At 44.2% G+C, this 21,333-nt stretch overlaps 1 protein-coding gene across 1 annotated transcript in view; it reads right to left on the bottom strand.

The window, feature by feature from the left end:
• Positions 1-587: 587 nt before the first annotated feature.
• C19H1orf216 (chromosome 19 C1orf216 homolog) overlaps positions 588-21,333 on the bottom strand; it is an 88,743-nt gene continuing 67,997 nt past the window's right edge. The window contains exon 5 of the mRNA XM_075121287.1: positions 588-914. The gene's annotated coding sequence lies outside the window, so the exon portion shown is untranslated. The remainder of the gene's footprint in view (positions 915-21,333) is intronic.

Genomic DNA, 21,333 nt, shown 5'->3' with positions numbered 1-21,333 from the left:
CATTGATACAGCATCTTTCATCCTTAAAGGATCCCCCCCTTTTTTTTAATACGGTACAAGCCAAATTGCATGCTCACTTACACTCCATTGACTTTAATGGGGGTGCAGGGGGGCATGTCAGTGAAGAATTTAGCAATATAGACATACTCCTATAGCAAATGCTACTCCTCTGAAATGCAGCCAGCTCTGCGGTGGGAGGGAAGCAGACAGCTAGCTGAATGACAGCGCGGCGAGGGGAAATCTCAGCAAAGAGCAGATCCCTCTGTTCTTATTGAAAGCGCTATGGGATCATCAGTGTCATGGGCCCTTCCTAGGAATCCCTGTATTAAAGGGTGATTTGCTATTTTTAATACATCTAGTGGGAGAAGGACACCCATTTAAACATATATGCAATTTACTCAGTGAATTCTGTGTCCTTCAGAACATATTGAACCCTTAATGTTCCTTCCTGTCTTTCGGCTTAAATTCACAACAAGGCACCTACTTACATCATAGATTTCACTTGCCATTCAGTTTGTACACAAAACACATGCTCATATACAATACACCGATATATACACAATATGTGTACTGGTACCACATATAGACATGCTGGGTGTCCGATCAATATGCATGTATAAGGTACTCATGTATAAGGTGTACATACAATATGCTGGTATACATACAATGCATTTGCAACATACCGTACCCAAGTCTGCATGCACAGATATGTGTACAATATCCCACTATATATACACAAATGCATATGGTCTATGGAAGCATATACACAAGCACAGGTATACATAAGTATATATACACAGGGGCACATAGAGTTTGCAGATACACCTACTGCATAGCAGCAGTGTTGTCCAGTTACTAGTGCTAAGCACTCACAGCTGCCATTCTCTTCAGTGGGTATAATGGATACTCAGCACCTTTAAAAAAATATAGATAGATAGATGATAGATACACCCATACGCACATACACAGTGCCTAGGTATATATAAACAGAAACATAAAATCAAATAAGCATAAACATGTAAAGCTAAACACCAAAAAACATCCGATGAAGTGAGCTGTAGCTCACAAAAGCTTATGCGCAAATAAATTTGTTAGTCTCTAAGGTGCCACAAATCCTCCTTTTCTTTTTACCAAAAAGATCCAATCTCTCTCTGCCTGTCCCTTTCTCTGTCTTTCACATATCAGGCAGAGGGCACTTCTAAAGGGTTAAAAAATGAAAAAGGAAAACAGGATGAGCTGATAAAAGAAATAGAAAGTCACTAATGTTTTCATTATTATGGTTCATCTGATTTTCCCCCCAAAATACTTTATACTGCCGATGCCCCAAATCCTGAGGTCCATTCCGAATTTTTACTCTGTGAGCAGATCGTCAGCTGGTGTAAATCAGCATAGCTCCATTGAAGCTGATTTGCACCTGCTATGGATCTGGCTCACTGAATTCAGGAGGAGTTTTTCCCAAATAAGGATTGATGAAGGATTTGGCCCCAAGAATTTTTCTTTTAGGAAACAAATGAGTCCCTTGGACCAGAGCGCTGATGAGACCGTGCTATTTAAAAGGTTTCTTCAGGGTACATAATTATATGGAAAATAATTAGGGACAATGCAGCAGTATTATTACTACGTATCATATCACTTGAAAGTTAATCGAGAGTGATCTACAGAAAGGCCCCAGAAGAACTGAAAATGGAACTTCCTTAACTAAGGTTACTCCATAATGCTGCCAGCTTGCCAGACCGATGTTGGTGACACTGGGCCAAGTTTATCATAGGCATAACTCCACTGAAGTCAATGGGCTTACACCAAGGATGAATTTGCTCCCGTATTTCTAAGGCCCTAATACTAGATTGTGCTCAGCACCCTCACCCCTAACCCCCAGTGGAAATTGAAGATGCTCCATTCCTTCTAGGTGAGACTCTAAGCATTGTTCCATCCTGGGATCAGAAACATGCTAGTTACAATGGTCTTTGAATGTAGTTGGCACTAGATGAGTCCTAGAATAACTTCCCCAAGCAAGGGTTTTACTAGCCATTGTTGTCAGTTGAACGACATGGATTTATACCAATTAAAGAGCTGCAAATGAGGTAGGTTACACATCTAATGCTCTCATTTCTACCCACAAAATTGCAGTCACAAAATGAAATGCTGGTTTGAGAACCCTTTAAAATGTGGGACTAATTGTCACCACCGTGACACTCTATTGATGAACGCTTTAGAAATACAGATAAGATAAATAGGTGGTTGACATTTGGCCTGTTCATTTTGTGTTATTTTTTAAATGTGCCCAAATGCCCAAAGACTTAGTCATGAGCTAATTTTGTCAAATTAGTAAATCAGTGCATCAATCTCAGAGCAGGACTTATGCTACAATATAGCTCCATGAAGCCTCGACAAATATACCATGATACACATTGTAATTGACATACCTTTTCCTATACAGTACTATTTCCTTAGATCTGCATTTCAGAAAGAACAACACCCACTACACCAAGAGACTTGCCTATTGACTCACAGCCAGATTCTGTCTGGGAAGCTCTCTACAGTCCATCAGTCCTATTGCCCCAGTTTAGTCTGATGCTAAATTTGCATTGAAGCACTTTTTCCAATCCCAGATAAAGGTGTGGACATGGTGCCTGATGGGGCTACCTGTTGAGGAGTTTGTTCGACTAGGAAGCCTATTCTAAATGCCAATGTTATTACAACCCCTTGGCTAGAGCCCCTGATTCCTAGGGACAGTGCAGTGAAAAGCTGAAATGCAATACTGGACATGCTGGGGTATTAGACATACTATGCATTGTTATCCCTTCAGACGAGCATACGTTTGTGGATCTGTCAATCTTTTCAGATGACATTCCAGTGCCTTGACTTGAAACATGACAGATCCTGCAGTGTGCACTTGGAGGGCTAATAAGGGCTCCGTAGCAGCTCACCGAAAGCGACATTGCCCTGGTAAACTGTAAAGGAGAGATCTAAATGAGATTAGAAAGATTGTCTTAATTAACTTCAAAATCCCATTAATTAGAAGCCTCACTGCATTAAAAATTGCTTCAATGACCTGGCCAAACCACAGCTATAAATGAAGGCTGATACAAAAATGGCACTGGGGCACAGGCAGGAGCTGGATTGCATCCAGCTCTGGGGCTTTTTCAGTTTGACTGTTGTATTCCGGACAGTAACTTTGGACTCTTTCATGCAAAGTGATGTCTATAATGCATGTGAGAGAGGGGAATCTGCACACAGACACTATTGTTTGCTCCTCTTTCCCAGCCCAGAAACCCACTCAGTACACCCTTCCCCAAACAGACAAAGAAGCTCAGACATACACACATGCAGAGCTCCCACCCCCTGCGCAAACTCAAACCTGTGAAGACACCCACACACATATACACATACTCAGATGCATAGAAACACACAGAGAGAAATGCACATTCAGAGACTGACACATAAATGCAAGTCCACACACACAATCCCTTTCCATCGCCCACCATCACACGCATGTGCACAAACACACACAGCACACACACAGGGCCCTGCACACGCGCACACACACAGAAGAATCACTCCTGCTCACACTTCCACCTGGGCCATCCACCCACACAGACAACCGCGCTCACAGTATGGGTGTCCTCCACACAAAGGACTCTACACTAATTTTGTCTCTTTGCAGTGTATCTGGAGACCTGGACATTTCAGCACTACCCCTTTAGTTATTTATACATATTGGACCAGATTTTCAAAAGTGCCCAGCACTCCGCAGCTCTCAGTGTGACAGTCATTTAGGTGCCTAAATGGGATATGGGCTTATTGAAAATCTGGTCCACTGTTTTATCCCTTACAAAATATTTCCATCCTGGTCTTTCTACCTGCCTGGTCTTGTGTTATAAGAGAAGATGAATAAAAGGCCCAATTTACCTTCTCTATCCCATTCACTGTATACCTGTACCATGCCCCCTCTTATTTAACTCCTCTCTAAAGTAAAGAGTCCTGAGGAATCAAAGACAAGAGAGAACAAATATGATTTCCTCTGATGGGGCAGCAAAATACAGGGTGGCTGTTGCAAACAGCAGCAAGGGAGAAGGTTCTTGAATCCATAATGACGACGGGTGTGAGGGAAGGGGAGGTAGAGAAGTGCCGGATGAGCAATGGGTGGGAGGAACAGAGTGGAGATCATGATACAGGCCTTGAGGTTGCTGGTGGGGATTGTTGGATGCAGGAGACCGAGGCTCAATTTCCACCTCTGCTGCAGATTTGTTGTGCGACCTAGGACAAATCACTCAATCAACCTGGGCCTTGATTCCCCATCTGTAAAGTGAGATAATAATGCTTCTTTTCCCCCATCCTTTGTCTGTCTACACTGTAAGCTCTTCGTGGCAGGGACTGTCTCTCACTAGGTATCTGAAGAGTGCCTGGCACAATGAGGCCCCAGACTCTGTTGAAGGCTGCTACGTGCTACTGTAATGTAAACAGTAACAATAATGGAAAGATTTAAAAAGAAAACAGGAAATGCTGCGCTGGGAATAGATGGATGTGAGTTTATGTGACACCCTGTCTGGTTCACTCTCTGGCACTGCTAAATGTCATACCGTTCAAAATCAATTCGAACCACGCCTCCTCCAAAAACAGCGCTCCTGCATGTGAACATGGGCCTGACTCAAACTCCGTGGACTCCTGTCCATGTAGTGTGGAAGAGCAGAGCTGAGTTCACAGGGCTGCAGCAGAGTGTAAATACAGCAGAGTGAGCGGAGGTGGAAGGAAGCAGCATGCTTTTGAACATCAAGAGGAAGAAACCACTGCAAAGCACAATGTCAAATGCAGCTAAAGGAGCAGAGACACCTCATCTGACCTAGTTTTAATGCTGCTGAGGAAGGAATCTTCCAGCCATGCTTCAGCAGAGCTCTGAGTCGTGCCTATGTGCTATCTACCAGGAAGAAAAGAAAAGTGTAAGAAATAAAATAACTGAGTGTGTCAAAGGGGGAAGATAATTCACAAGTCCAATAATTAGCTAGAACAGAATCAAAAAGCTACACCCATCTTCTATATATGCCAACCAAAAGACCTCTTCTTAAGTATTTATCTATTTATAGGCATTTCTGTGGCATTCATCCATATAGGCAAGAATGAATGAATGTAGCCTCCCAGTCCCTCAGTGAGGTAGCTCATCATGATCCCCATTCATCAGATAAGGAAACTGAGGCACAGAGAGAGGAGGAGGTGACCTGGCCAAGGTGACACAGTGTATCAATTGCGGCACTAGGAATAGAATCTTAGTCTCTGGGCTCCCAGTCCTGTATTTTAACTATCCCTCCCTTACGCCTGAAACCAGCCGTATAGAGAGCATGATGGGTTTACAGAAATCGCCATAGGAATCTATTCTCTCTCCCATATAGAACTTGAAAAATCACTGCCGCTCACTGAGGTGCAAGGCTAACATTGGCTCTGAAGGGTATATATGTGATTCCTTATAGGAAGGAATGCCTTGCCCTACTGCAGGCTGACAGAATGAACTTCAGTTTTTGCCCCTGGCATTTTTTTACAGCTCAGCTATTCCATTTAGGACTTCAGAGCCAGTGGAAGGAAGCTCAGATCGCTTCACTGACCAGCCATAACATCTAGCCAGTACATTAACTGCCCTGTTGCCCTGATCTGATGTGGTTTTACAGACAATAGCTACTGGCTATTTAGGCAATGTATAAATTAACATATTCTGCACAAACTAGGAACATATTTAAATTAGGGGAGAGTGCCCTTTATTTGTCAATCACTCAACATCCACATGCAAATGTTCGTTCAAAAAGACAATTCCAGCCTTTTAAATTATATCTCCAACTATTTGTTTTAACAAGGGGAAAACATTGTTTGATTGTTCAACTGTTTCTTCTGCCTCTCCTCCCCATTCCTGCCCCCCCTTTAATTAAAACAATAGCAATCTGCCCCCCTGGAATTTCGTTCCCAGTTTCGCTCAGTAACTTATGACCTTCGAGTCAGAACACGCTTATTTCTGATCGTGCTGAAGTTTGCCTGGCGTTTCAGGGTCACAGATGCAGAGATAAGGAAGTCAGATAACAGATTAGCAGACAGAATATGGATACCCAGTAGAGTCTATGGGACACTATAGTTGAATGTTATGTAGATGAGATCTCCAAGGCTGTTTCGGTCCCAAACTTTCCTTGTCTTCAGCCATTCTGCTTGTTGCTTGTTGGTGTCTGATGCTGCAAAGAAGCTAGAAATGGGCCAAGACTGAAGTTGTGCATTTGGACAAAATGGAACTCAGTCCTGAAAGCAAAACCCAAACATGACCCACAATATTTTGAAAATCTCAAAACAGGCAGGATTTTGCCCTTCTCTGAAGTGCTATTGCAAATCAGGAAGCTGTTTTAGTTTGGTGCAAAATTCAAAATAGCATCTGTGGGGACAGCCCTGGAGCCCCAGCTCACAGCCAAACTCCTACTGAAATCAAGGGGAAGTTAGCATGAAAAAGGACAAGGTAGTGTGTACTGAAAAACATAAACTATCTGTAATGATGAGGTGCAAGGGAAGGTTCTGAGCTGTCTGTCCCTGCCATCTACCCAAATGAACATGGTGTCCAGCGTGATGACTAAAATGAAACCTTTGCTCACCTTTCTCCCAAAATGGAAGTGAGCAGCAGAAAGAATTCCATTCAGATGGGAACCTTGCGCCTGCCTGTCCTCATATATCAATCTACCTTCACTTGGACCAGCCAGGCAGGCTACGGACAGGACACTGTCTCACTGTTCTAAGAACTATATCAAGGTTCTAGAACGCCCAGCCACCCATGTCATTGCAGAACTCACAACACTGCCTCAGGGTTCTGGAGCACAAAATACTGTGCTGCTTTTTAAGGGACAGTAGGCATTTTTGAGAACACACCTTGGTTCCAAGGAGCAGCATTCACTCTGTGTTCCAAGTGCCCTCAGCATGCTAGAAACATGTGCCCATGTTTACAGATGCATCAGACTTCAGGAACATAAAGATGCACTGCGTTCAAAGGGGAATGGCTATTCTCGGACAGACATGCAGACAACACATTCTAGGTGTCATCCGCATTCTAGAACACACAGTTACTCTGTGTCCTAGAGAGGACATTGACAGTCTAGACATCACAGGCTCTCAGTGTTCTGGAACAAAGTTATTCAAAATTCTGCATGTCATTTCCTGGGGTTTCTATCATTTCCCTGAGAACTGTAAATCCAGTAGAAGTAAATTTCTACATCTTAACAAATTATCTAAAGGTCTTTCCTTCCACAGCAGCTGTCATAGGGCACCTGCTCTGTCTGGCTAATCTGACCAATCAACAACAAAATACCTGAGAATGCTCAGTGGCAAAATAACACTAGATACCAGTTTCCCCTGCAATTATTTCTCTTTGTAAAGAAAACACAATTTAGCTGAGAAGATCCAAATCACCCATGTCTCCAAACCTTTACAACTGTCACATCCTGGCTTTTCCAGATCTTTCCCCAGCATCTATGCAGTAATGCTGTTATGGGTGGGTGGGGGGTGGGAAAGGAAAAAATAGCTCTCTGTTGAAGAAAGAGAAAATAAATGTATATTTTGCAAAGCTTGCCCCATCTCGTTCTCTCTAAACCAAATACTGACACCTCGCGCTTCCCCAGGAAACAGAGGCCATTGTGTTTATGTAAGATCAAAATCAGCATCGATCAGGATCTTTCAGTCATTACCCTGGAATAAACTGCTTAGGATGCCAGCAGCAGGTTTTGTAAAACAGGGAGACAGTAATGGACGCACGCTTGAATGAGCTTCCAGCCATTCGACTGATAGCCCCAAGGCTGGGATTTTTATTATTATTATTATTTAGAAAATAAACTTTTGTTTGTTAAGAAAATAGATTTAAAGGAGCTGAAATGGAGTGTCTCTTTAATACCAAGAGGCCTCTCTCATAAACAGCCTTGGAAAGAGAGACCCTCATCCAGGCATCCTTGGAGGTTATAATGTGAAAAGCACATTAGAGCCACATCGTGAATTACCTTCCCCTTTCATAAAACAGTAACCCTTCCAAACGTGCTTTTAAGCTAATGGTTTGCTTTGTGTAAAGTGATCTCCGTCCCTGATGGGTTCGTGGTACCATAGCCATTTCGGACACACAACACTGATCAGTACAAGAGAGGGGAAGCAAATGCCTTTCTTTTTATTGCATGTGAAAGGCACCAGATTGACACCCCCAGAGATTGAAGTCTGGTGTTTATCCACAGAGCACAGACAGTGTGGACAGTATCAGTACAGGCTTCCTTCTTGTTCTGTCGATGCGCCTCAACCCAGACCTAAATGCAGTCACATTGCATGGTCCATTCAGCCTTTTGCCAGGATTGCTGACAAGGGGGTCAATTAATGTCAGCCACAGAGGTATTTTTTTGTAATGTGAGCACTGGGAATGGCCTGAGACCCTGCCAAACTTATTTCACAGGCTGCTTCTTGGTAGCAGCTATGTGGATCTATCAGCTGTTTCCCCACTCATTCACCACAGATATCAAGCAAGATATTGTGGCGATTACCCCAGCCCTGAATTTGGAGTGACCTCTGTGGTAGAATTCCTGGGATCTCCCCAGCACACATAATGACTGCTCAGGCTGTGGGTTCAGAATTTGGCCTGAAGAGCATCTATGCTTGCAGATATTTCTCAGTGAATCATATCCTGATAATGTTGGCCAATGCTGGGTGCCAACTCCCAGACTAAAGCAATGCAGGCCAGGTAAGTACCTAGACCAGAAGCTAGAACCGCTGGGATCCAACCACTGAGCAGCTTCAGCAGAGTGGGGAGAGGAGAGCTCTTCCTTTAGAAGGACAGCAAAGATCCCTTAAAGTTTTGTAGGGCTCCCAGATCCCACAGGGATGGGCATGTTTGAAAGGCACAGTAATAATGAATCATCACTCAGGGACAATTACTTGTTAATAACCTGTCCAAGAGGTTTTAACACTGGAGCCTTTGGGAGACAGCAAATTACTAATAAACAAGTAAAAACAACAACAGAAAAAGCCCAACTGATTTCAAAATGGTGCCTTTCTCCTCCCTGCTTCCTCCCACACTCCCCCCCCCCCACTTCCCCAACACCCACCTGCCTTTCATTTCTCTCATGCATGGAAGGTATTAATTACTAAACTTGCTTTAATAGCTCACAGGAAGTTCCCTGCGGCAATTCCAGTGCAGAGTCAGCTCTGTCCTGCGCTGCTTCCTAGCCTGTACGGCTGGCACAGCTCTTTGTGACTTTTGCTTCCTAGCGGGCAGGGGGAAGGAATAGCCTGGTCTGCCCATTGGCCTGCCCATTGGCCTGCCCTGTTCTGTTGTAGGTTCCAAGCTGCACATGCAGAAGGCTGAGTGAGTTTGGTAGGAATTTTTTTGTGTCTTAAAGAACAGCTCCCTCCATGTCCGGCTCAGTGACTTTTCACAAGAGAGTTTAGCGTGGTCACGGCCTCACTCTTACAACCACTTCTTTAGGCAACAAAACAGTAACTCTTGTGAAACATACTCGAACAATTGGACCAAACACACAGCTGGATCCTAAACAGGAAGAGTGATCTTCTGCTTAAGGCATCAGACTAGGACTCAGAAAATCTGAGTTCCAGCCGTCGCTCTGCCACGGACTCCTTGTGTGTCATTGAGCAAAACAGTTAGACTCTCTGTGCTTCAGTTCCCCATCTGTAAAGGGGAGGTAATAATCCTTGCTTTCTCCCACCTTTTGTCTGTTTTGTCCATTTAGACTGTAAGCTATTTGGGGCAGAAGAGCAGAGTGGTGGCTCCAAATGTCCACCAGAGACAGCATGTTGTGTGCCAAGGAAAAAGGTAGAGAAAACAGAGTAGACAGGCAGCTGTCACCTGCCTGCAGTGTGAGCACTGACATCCTGAGAGGGCCTTTGACAGTCACACCAAGCTGTCTCAAAGTGATCTGGATGCAAATGATCCTCCAGTAGAGGGTGGATGATGCATATTGCTCAGGGTCTGCAGATCGGGAGATCTATACAAGAATGTTCCAGGTACTGTTCTCATTGCCCTGTGCTGGGTGCATGGGAGGGAAGCAGAGAGAAGGAGGGAGGAGAGGTTATTTTGAGGATGGAGATTTCCCTGTGAGCTTATTGAAGATGGTAGAAAAATGAAAACCTATTTGTGCAAAAAAGAAGTGAAATTTCTAAGTTGTCTTCACTTCCAAGTGTTTGTAATGGACCCATTTTTCATACTTTCAAAATAATTTTTGTAGACTCTTTGCAATTTCTTCTATCAAACACATTGAAATCTTTCCTGTATCACAAACCTGGGTTTTGGTCAATAAAAAATATGTTAACATTTTGATTTTTTTTTTAAAAAAAAAAGCATGAAATTTTTCTTGAAAAATCAATTTTTTGACAATGTTGAGAGAATTTTTTACAAAAAAATTAATTTAAGGAAATGACTCCATGAATGAAAAAAAATTTCCCCCCAAAACTTTCAACCAGCTCAGAGATTATGCCACTTTCTTATATTTATTCTTAATTCCATCCCATTATCAGATCCTACCCTGTCCCATGTTAAATAATTCCTCTCCCTTCTTGATGCTTACTCTTTTACACCCTGTAATGGACATCTAGATACCACAGTGATGGGCTTGCTGGCAATACATGAAAGCAAGCAAGCAAGAAGTTAGCTTGATGCCAGAGATGTATGTCAGGCAAAACTCCTACTGCCTTCAATGGGAGTTTTGGCTGAATAAGGGCTGCAGGTTTGGGCCCAATACTGAAATGTTTATTCCCCCGGGAGTAACACTCGCTAATATGCCAACTGATTTTCTCAGTGATATGGTCAACATGCCTGCTCTCATTAAAGAGATCCTAATGTCCAAGGCTTTGTGTGAGTTATTGGTGAGTACAGAGGGGCTAGCTCACACAGGCTCTGCAATAGCAGTATCCAACTCCCTCCCCAGCCAACACATATAGACACACTTTGAGGCCTCTTGTTCTTTGTTTTGTGTTTCTACAGCACTTGGCACAAGAGGGTCCCAATCTATGGCTAGGGCTCCTAGGCACTACGGTAATAAATAACTAATAAAAATCTAATTACATTCTTACGGTCGTCCTTAGTGCGTATGCAGTCATACCGGTATACAGGTGCCTTTTACTGCTATAGTTTATTCCCTTTCCCATACTAGAATAGCTATACCATTATAAGCACCTTTGTAGCCATATATCCGCCCTAGGGAGTCTAACTGATTTATCTGTTCTGTTCAAGTTAAAGTGGTAGAACTTTGGAGTATAGATGAGCCCTAGGGCTCTGTTTTATTCTAGTAGCCTTCTCTGCTACCTAACTTTGTCAGATGTTGATGGCTCTTGTGTGTGGTTAGTTGGTTAACCTTGTTGACATGACAATGCGTTAACCTTTTACCTCCTCAGTAATAAGCATTGCAGCTTGGTCCCATTGACTAACTTATTATTCCCCAGCACTCATCTGTGCCTAACCTTGTTAAGCTTATCAGCTAGAGCAGTGTTTCCCAAACTTGTTCCACCACTTGTGCAGGGAAAGCCCCTCGTGGGCCAGGCCGGTTTGTTTACCTGCCGCGTCCGCAGGTTCAGCCGATCGCGGCTCCCACTGGCCACGGTTCGCCACTGCAGGCCAATGGGGGCTGCGGGAAGGGCGGCCAGCATGTCCCTCAGCCCACACCACTTCCCGCAGCCCCCACTGGCCTGCAGTGGTGAACCGTGGCCAATGGGAGCCGCAATCAACCGAACGTGCGGACGTGGCAGGTAAACAAACGGGCCCGGCCCGCCAGGGGCTTTCCCTGCACAAGCGGTGGAACAAGTTTGGGAAACACTGGTCTAATCCAAAGTTTGTCCTAACGCTCGGACCCAAAGCAGATTCCAGGCAGATCCAGCACATGGCAAGCTGGGCTGTCCATTCTGCCTTCCCCCTGCTTCTCCCTTCACAGTCTCTCCATCCCTCTTGCTCTGTCGTCCCCAATGACCCTCGGCTGTCCAATGGCAGCCATATCTGGTCAGTAACTCAGCAAGGCAATCAGAGGGACAGACAGAATGACTATAATAGTACCTAGCTCTTACACAATGCTTTCAATCTGTAGAGCTCAAAGCACTTTACCAAGAAGGCAAGGATCATTATACCCATTTTTACAGGTGGGGAAACTGAGGCACAGAGGAGTGATGTGACTTCCCCAAGGTCGCTAAGAAGGCCAGTGGCAGAGCTGGGAATAGAGCTCTCCTGATTCCAAGTCCAGTGCTCTATCCAGTACGCCAGACACACCAGTGAAGGGGGTGGAAGAGAGTGATGGGGAAACACCTATAAAGTTCCCTGCTTTACACCAGCAATTTTGCAATTTAATAAGAAGGGAGTAAGAGAATAAACAGGCAGAGCAGCAATGAGAGAAAGGGAGGGGGACAGAGAAAAACAGGTGCTCCATCCCCTGTATCTGCTGTCTGCATAGACACCGCACTTGTTAAATTCTCTGGAGATGTAACTAACCCACAGCCTTTGATCCAGGTGCTCACCGTGCAAGGGCATTTAGAGGAAATTACCACATGTAAAATGATTAAGCAGTGAATGTCCATGAGATAGGCACAAGAGATGCACCATGGGAAAGGCATCATTTCCAACAGTGCAGGTCCCTTGGCACTGTCCTGCATGCGACCATCACTGGCAGTGGGTGTTATTTACTCCTGATTAGTATATCATGCTTTGTCCTGCTCTTTACAGTAGAGAAAGCCAAATGTGGAAGCCATTGTTCCCATTGGCAACATCTGGGTCAGTAACATGGGGCAATGGTGCTGTGGGCAGTTGCTCAGACACCTGGGGGACGGTCGAGTAGTTTGGCTGCCTGTTTGTGTTTGGGCTGCCCCCGGGCGCCACTTTATTTATACCAGCCTACAACAGTGGGTAATGTCTCATTGTATTGACATGTGTCTGTAATATCTAATGAATGTTATGCAAAGCTTCCCACTTCCATGCGACCCTGCAGCTGACTCTTCCGGGGCAAGCAGTGAAATAGTCCCAGATCCCAATAGAAAGCTATGATAGAGGAAGGACGTTTCCAGCCCTTAGAAAAGCTGCAAGTTACAAGTCCTGGAGGGGATGGTTTTGGGTCTAAATTTCAGGTCTGGAACTCGTTGCCTACCTTCAAAACATCCCATACAGCACTAAGTTATTGTAGAAGGTAACGCTGCAGTCTTGTAATCTTGCCTATGCTCTGTGCAAGATACTACTTGGCTAGGAAACCTTCAAGGAGCACCTAGATGCTAGAGGACTTGGTGTTTGTGATTCAGCAGGGGTTGCTCTTCCCTATGAGTCACACTGAACCTGAGCACCCTTTTCCCAAGGGAAGATGTTTTAGTGTGGGAGCCTGTGCCAATTTCTTAGTTAATTACATCCTGCCTCACCATTTGGATACAAGAGTCTCAAAGATTCACTTGATGTCCAAAACCACCCTTACTGATATGGCAGGCTCCATTCCAAGGGGCCTTTATTTCCAGTCCTGGGTAAAGTGTGTTGGGATCCTTCAGGTCTATAAAACGTAATAAGAAATCTGTTCTCCCTTGAAAGCCTTTTAATTTGTAGACTCTATTCCATGCTTAGAGGCAAGGCCCTCGGTTTGGGTCCTGACTTGCCTCTCTTTTCCTGCTCAGTCTACTCTGTCCCTGCTCCCTGCACCAGGGAAACTGAGCGCTATCAACTGAAAAGCCAATTTGCTTCATGCACACACGTATGGCACCTGCAGAGACAGCATTACAGAATGTTGGAGAGAAAGGCAAAAGAACATAACAGTGAAGCACAGGACCAGAAGGACATTAATCACCTCACCACGATTAGGGGCTCACTGAACACAGGTTGCCTCAGGGCCTTTCTGCTCCTGTACCTCCGAGTGCCCCAGTTTGCAGCACTGTGAAACAAATGCAGCCCAGACGCATGCATGAACTTTAAGTCTTGGAAACACTGGCTGGTTTATAATTCAGCTCTCAGATTCTCGTTGCTTTTTCTTCCTGTGCCTCCTTCTCCCCATCGGTTCCTAAAGGCTGATGTGTCCCCATGGTGTAAATGACCATTTCTTATTTGTTTTTGGTGCTTTGCCATGTGACTGATCAGTAAAATAAGGAACATTTGTACAGAGATGGTTATTCCTTGGGCAAGTCTAGACTGGGACCCTACATGGCTCCAGCACCTCTTTCCATTATCCTCCAGTGGCTTGAAGCTTTAGCACAGGCCATGAGATTGGTGTCTTGCTGACAGCCTGAGGACTTGTAGGTTGGGCTTTTCCCCACCCTTACCCGTGTCTGTTTAGCAGAGAGCCAATTCCTGGGGCCCAACGCATCTCCCACTGAAGTCAATACAAGTTTTTCCCTTGACTTGCATGGGAAGTGGTTTGGGCCCTGGGATAGGAAAGCAATTAGGGCCCACTCAAACACAAAACTCCTGTTGATTTCCATGAGAGCAGGAGCAGGTCTTTGCCTGGTGGGGCTAGTGCTTTCAGAACAATAACCTTGTAAGCAAAGAACAAGCTCAAAGGGTGAAATCCTGGCTCCCCCTGAAGCCCGCAAGAAAACTTACATTGACTTCAGTGGGCCAGGATTTCACCGTGGGGTTTAGTTTAGTTATGTCAGTGCTGAAATCTCACAAGAACAGGTCTACTAGTTTCAGTGGTGTCACTCCAGCCCTAGTGGCAACGCATCCTTAAGTCTAGAAGCCTAGTCTGAGATTGCATCCCAATGCTTCCGCTTCAGCCCTTGTGTAGGAAGCAGTCTAGGCATGCTAGGAACGATGCATATCTGGACTGCAGTGTTATACAAGGAATAGCCGGGGGTGCAGTTCTGTTTGCTTAATGCTCTGTGTAGGGCTCTGAGGGTGGATGGGTTGCTTGAAGGACAATCTAAGGATGTGCCAAGCCATCAGAAGGTTGGAGCATGGGGGGTAGGGACTTGCAGATGGCTCATAGGGAATCTCTCTGGCACTTTTCTCACAATGAAGGCCAAGGACAGCTGGAATAGGGGTTGCTGGAGCAGGAATACTTGAGGCAATCAGCTTGACCATGGCAAAGAGCCAGGAGCCAATACACATTCTAAACCACAAGTTAGAAGAGATGGTCCCCTGTTCCAGGAGTGGACCTGATGAAAGAGAGGGGGCTTGGAAGGAGACAGAATAACAGAGGGAGGGAAAGAGAGACAAAGCTGTAGAAAGCGAAAGGAAGAGGGTTGGGAAAGAGAGACAGGATGCTGGAGACCAAGAGAGAGGGAGACCCAGAAGAAAAAACACCATGACATATATCCCTGGGAGCACATCCAATCCTGCAAGGCCATGTGTCAAAAAATGCATCAATGTTTTTCCATGATGAAAGATGCAAACTCATTTATTTAGTTCCATCCATTTATTGCATGGAAATGGATGTATATGCACATATTATTTTAACTTAATGGTTCTCCCATCTGTACATAAAACAGCCCAGGGAGTTGAGGTTGATTCATCTGTTTGCCACAGAAGATGGATCAGTTAGCAAATTATTTTATTGACCCGCAGCTCTGCTCAAGGTCATTTGTTTCAGCGGACAAGGCAACCTGCCTGGCATGGCAAACAGGGACTGGGGAGGAAACCACCTTATATTAAAACCTCAGCATGGCTAGGTCTGTAGGATTTAAGCAGGAGCCTTGCCTCATTACAAAGCATATCCAGTGTTGTGCTGGACCATTCACAAATCCTGTTTGTTCTTCTCGGTATAAATTCAGTGCTCCGACTTTAATGCTGTGGATATCTAAGATCATCTGGGGCTTGCATTCATTATTGCCTTGCTGGGATATAAAAATCTCTTTTCTTTATAAAAAATATGCTTTCCAATTTTTGGTGTTTTAAAAGCAAAACATAATTTGGATTTGGGAGGGTCAAATAATGAAAGGGACGTAACCCTCCATCCCAAACTCAAACCAGATTCATAGCTCCATAGATGTTGAGGCCAGAAAGGACCATTGTGATCATCTAGTCTTACCTCCTGTATAACATAGGCCACAGAACCTCGCCCAGTGCAATACCAGTCTGAACCCAGAGAAAAATTCAGTTAACAACCTTGAAAATTCCACCCTAAAAAGCAATGCTTCCAACTCCCATTGAATTTCAATGGGCCTAACTCCCTTGGGCACCTTTGAAAACCCGTGCTTTAGATGTCAGTTTTGTAGATGGGCTGATGCACTCAGCCTGAATGGAAGATGTATTCATGAGCTTTGAATAGCTGCTTGGTTTGGGGCTGGCTGATGTCTTTAGTCTGCTGGAAGGTGCAGCTTGGTCCTCTCCATCAAAGATGGATATAGTCCCCTATTGATTTTCAGTTTAACATTGCCCTTCATTGTGCAACACAAGGAGTCAATGGTCAGCAAGGCTGGGATAAGGGTGATATTCATTAAAAACAATGTAATGCAAGAGATACACCACAAAACCAAACTTAAAACAAAGCAAAACCTCTCTGTCATCATCTTAACCATACCTCCTGGATCGATCTAGCTATCTATTCCCATACACCCCCTCTATCTATCTATCTATCTATCTATCTATCTATCTATCTCTCTCCATCCACCCGCTCTATCTATCTAATCTATCCCCATACACCCCATCAATCAATCCCCATACACTCCTCTATCTATCTGTCTATCTATCTAGGCTGATGGCTTAGTGGCCTTTGTGAAATTAACTGCAGGGTCTCAGTTTGCTTCTTAGGGCACGTGTGTCCACATCATCAAATCTCCCCGCTGCCTAAAGGAAGAAATTGGCTGACACAAAAGAAAAACCTGGAACTGAATGGATCATGGACAAAGCCAGCACTGCACCCATTCGTGGACAGGATGAGCACTTCACTCCCCAGGGCTATCAATCTGAATTCACTTCAAATATTATTTACGGACAAAAGCTAAACACTTGTCCTTATGGCCAAGGAGTGATTTTGGAGGTGTCTCTGTTGCAATAGAGCCTCATGTGCTTCTCTCTTGCAGTAGCTGCCTCTCATCCTTTTGAGGTTCCATCCATTCCACCCTCAAGAGAGGAATCCAGTCATTTCAACCGTTCACATTCTGGCTACCCATGTTCCAGCCATAGGCTGCATTGGCCAATGTCTTGTTGCCCAGCAGGTCTATCTCAAGAGTTTCCTGACCACTTCACTGCTTCTTTGCTGTTCATCATTTGAGTTCCTTGTTGAGCTGGATCCTTACTACCTGCATGACTTTTAGCCTCCACATTTATTAGTTGATTGCTGTAGGGTTACCACAGGCTTCTGCAGAAATTAGATGTCCACTGAGTATCCTTGCATGAACTACTGCCATATTTTCATCAACACTTGTTTGGTTCTGCGTCTGTTATTCTTACTGTTGAAGGAGCTTTTAAACAAAGACATATGGGTCCCATTAACACAGCGTTTTGCTCATTTGAAGCGCCTGATCTTAGGAAACCCCAGTTGATTTTCAGTTTACGGTGAAAATTCTTTGGCCTACATCTTCACAACTAGGTGTGAAAGCACACACAGAGAGAGAGAATTTGTGCATGCAGTTACTATAATCATAAAACCTGAGCAGCTGGCCATTTGCACATGCAATTTTGTCAGGATAAGGCTGATTGGTTGGAAAGATTATTGGGATCCTCTCAGATGAAAGTCACTATAGAGCAAAACAGATTAATTATAATGAATGTACAGCTCTTACTTATTTTATTCTCCCTTTTTGCCTTAGCTTATGACAGACCCTTCCTCTGTAAAACATTTTCATTTTGCATACAAAGGATGCTGGATGTAGCTAAATTATAATGTTGATACAAGATGGTAAAAGATTAAACTCTTCCATTTGTCTCTCTTGTCTGACCTTTTAGATAATGGGCTAGACAAATTACACAAAGGAGCCAGATTCTGGCCAGAAGTGATAGCAAAAAATTCCCCTGGTGGTTGGGAACTCCCTGATGATGGGAAGCCAGTATAGCTAGCACCTGTGCCAGCTTCCCCTGCCTACTCCCATATAGAGGGAACATGCTGAGGGGAGGGAAGGGGCATGCTCGAGATGAGGCGGAGCTCTGTTCCCCTTTGCCAAATCTCCCCTAGCCTATGGCCCTTGGGACGTTATGCCAATGATGTAAGTGAATGTAGCCTTTAGGCTGCTCTCATTGATGCTGGAGCGAGGCGGCACAGAATAAGGGAGTTGAATGTGGCTCCCTGGCAAACCTCCATCCCAGCCACTCCTCACCCCATGTGAGCAGAGCTCAGACACGGTGAAGAGCCAAAACCAATGTTTTCTACTGATGAGAGCACATCTAATCAATACTCTTTGGAATGTTTCAACATTAAACATGGGCAGCCTGTTTGATATTTATGTCCATAAGAGTTCAGATGTTCTGGTGGTTGCTGGGGTTTGGTAATTGTGTGTTGAAATAGCTCCGACTCCGGGGTAAACAGCAGATTGCTCTTACCTTGATGGCTGCCATTTCCCGAGATTTGGAAGTTGGTACTAGTTTGAAATCTGTATCGCCTAAGGGAGATCTTGTCTCACCTGCTGTCTGTTTAATGATGGGGATTAGAATATTGAGTAACAAAAGGACTACAGGTTTCAGAGTAACATCTGATGCATCCGATGAAGTGAGCTGTAGCTCACGAAAGCTTATGCTCAAATAAAGCATAGTTAGTCTCTAAGGTGCCAAAAGGACTACAGAGGCTCACCACATTGGTTTGTTTAGAAGAAAATGGTCCTAATTAAAGCTATCTGCCTGGGACTAATAACGAACCCTGGGAATAATCATATTGCATTATTTTTCAGGAGGCCTCTTATTCCCACCTCAGATACTTTTCCAAAGTGTGCTGTGCCTCAGAAGGTGTCTTACGGAGGCACTGGGAAGAGCTGGTTGTAAAATGGCAATTATTTTTCTTGGAAAATTTGTACAGATTTTCATTTACTTTCATTTTCATCTGAATTTCCCATAAAACATTTTGGGACAGGGGATTTTTGCAAAAATAAATAAATTGTGGTTTTTTTGGTACAAATGTTGAGTTTTTTTTATTTTAAAAAGTGTGTTTTGGCTTTCAGTTTCTCATTGAAAAACTAGAAAATTTGCTTTCAAACAATTTTTTGGTGAAAATTTAATTTTCAACTGAAAAGCCATTTTTCCTCAAAATTATCTTTCCATGAAAAAATTAAACCAGTTTGAGTTTTAGGGTTTTCCCCCCAAAATTTCCAAATGAACTAGGAAGTAAGGTTGAGAGTTGCAAAGCCACCCACTTCCCATTAATTTTAATGGGAACTGAGCATCTAAATGCCTCTGGTGTCTTTGAAAATCTCATTCTTGTGAATAGAGCTCGAGCATCGGGAGAAGCCCAAACACTCAGGGTCAATTTAAATTGTCGTAGCTCAACTGATGTCAATGGAGCTGGGACATTTAACACCAGCTAAGGAGCTGGCCCTTGGAGTTCAGGGGCAGAACATATGATGATTATCTGGACAATAGTCCTGATTCTTCATGGCCTTCAGACTTGTATGATCACCTGTGCTAAGAAGATGTGAAATTGCTCCCACCTGTGGCAGACTGGTGAATTCTTAATTGCGGGGGAGGCATTTTACACCCACTGTGCACAGATGTAGATGATGATCCAAGGTGTAGGGTGATGGAGAGTCAGGCCCTACCAGTCAGATTCTGGGGTAAATCCAGATGAATGTCTTTTGAGGACCAGAATTTGGTCCCATCTGAATTAGAAATGGAGCAGAACCACAAATCACTTATCATCTGTCAGACCAAATTTATCCTGGGCATAAAGTGGTGCCGCTCCAAGCCAAATGGGCGTGGCACTGGTTTACATCATAACTGAATTTAATTAGATTGTAAACTCATTGGGGCAGCGATGAGCTTTGTTTTATATGTGCATACAACACCTAGCACAAGACCCTGATCCCTGACTGGGTCCTCCAGGCTCCATCACAATACCTAATAATAAGAGTAATAATCCCTAGTGTTTGCCTTACTGGGCTGGAATTCTTGCAATTTTTCTGGTCCTTTCAGCATCCACCTGGGCTGGAAATATCATGAAAACAGCCTTTCTCACCGTACTTCTGAAATTCTGGCCCATACCAGCCAGGAGCAGAAGATGCAATGTGTCTTCAATAATAATGATGCGTCATGGGGTGTAACAGGAGGAGAAGGACTTACGTAAACATTTCAGAACCTTCCAAAGAAGTTTGGTTCCAGAAAATCCAAAAAGTTTGTGAGTTGCAGAGGGATGGGTCTTATTCTTTTGAAACTGGTTAAGCCATTCCTGGTGATTGTGAACTTACTTTTGTTAATTCTCAGTTAGAACCCAGATACCATAGTGATAGATAGATCTTTGGGCTAGGACATGGACAATTTCTGTGTGTCTCTACAGGGCTAAGCACATCACTGGTGCTTAATAAATTCAAGAAATATTGAGGCAGACAGAATAGTGTTCAGCTGGTATAAAGAAAGCTCCCCAAAGAAGCCAATTTTTGCTCAGTATGTCCCTGCCTTACAGGGATGTTATCAGGATGAATTCATGTTTGTGAAACACTTTGAGATCTCAGGGAGAGGTGCTAAGTATTATTATTTGGAAACTATTTCACAGGCCTGTCCTTGGAGCTTTTAGGAAAAGGTTTCTCTTCTCATCAGTCTTGTGTGGCAGCAGGAAGAACAGGGCTAAGCTCTTGACCTGTCACGAACCATCACCTCTCCCTGCATTTGCTACATGACCCTTTTCTCTTTCTCTCTTGTATGAGATAGAACAATAAGTCCTAGTCTGCCCAGAGTCAGAGCTTTCCAGCCTTCTGCCACATACGAGACAAAGATTTTCCCCCTGTGTCATGTGCCAGTGTCATGAGTTACAAAACCAATAAGGAAAAGAAAGTAGACGGAAGCCGCATTGTTAGGGTGACCAGATGCAAGTGTGAAAAATCGGGATACCTTTTTGGAGGGAGGGTGGGTAATAGTTGCCTATATAAGACAAAGCCCATAATGTTGGGACAGGCCCAAAATATCAGGACGTCTGGTCACCCTACACATTGTAGCTGGACCCTCAAGATCCACAGGCAGCATGCTGTGTGTCCAGGGAACTAAAAGGAGCCTCCCCCAGCTGATCTGATGAGAGCTTCTGCTGAGGTTTTCTAATTCAAAGTCACTCTCATGCACAATAATCAGTTGCCATTTCCTGCTCTAGAGGTGGCTGCCCGTCAGTGGTGGGCAAAGTGACTCTTGCAGAGAAAATCTGCAAAGCACTTGGAGATCCTTCAGAACTGAATGAATCTGGGGATAATCATGCACCCTGCTCCCTCAAGCATTTAAGGCCCACTGTGCAGTGGAAATGGTGCATTCTATTGCCTACC

Source organism: Caretta caretta, chromosome 19 (assembly GCF_965140235.1).
Source record: "Caretta caretta isolate rCarCar2 chromosome 19, rCarCar1.hap1, whole genome shotgun sequence".
Classification (NCBI taxonomy): Eukaryota; Metazoa; Chordata; order Testudines; family Cheloniidae; genus Caretta; species Caretta caretta.
Note: the sequence above shows the minus strand (reverse complement) of the source record. Positions and strands in the feature narration are given on the sequence as shown.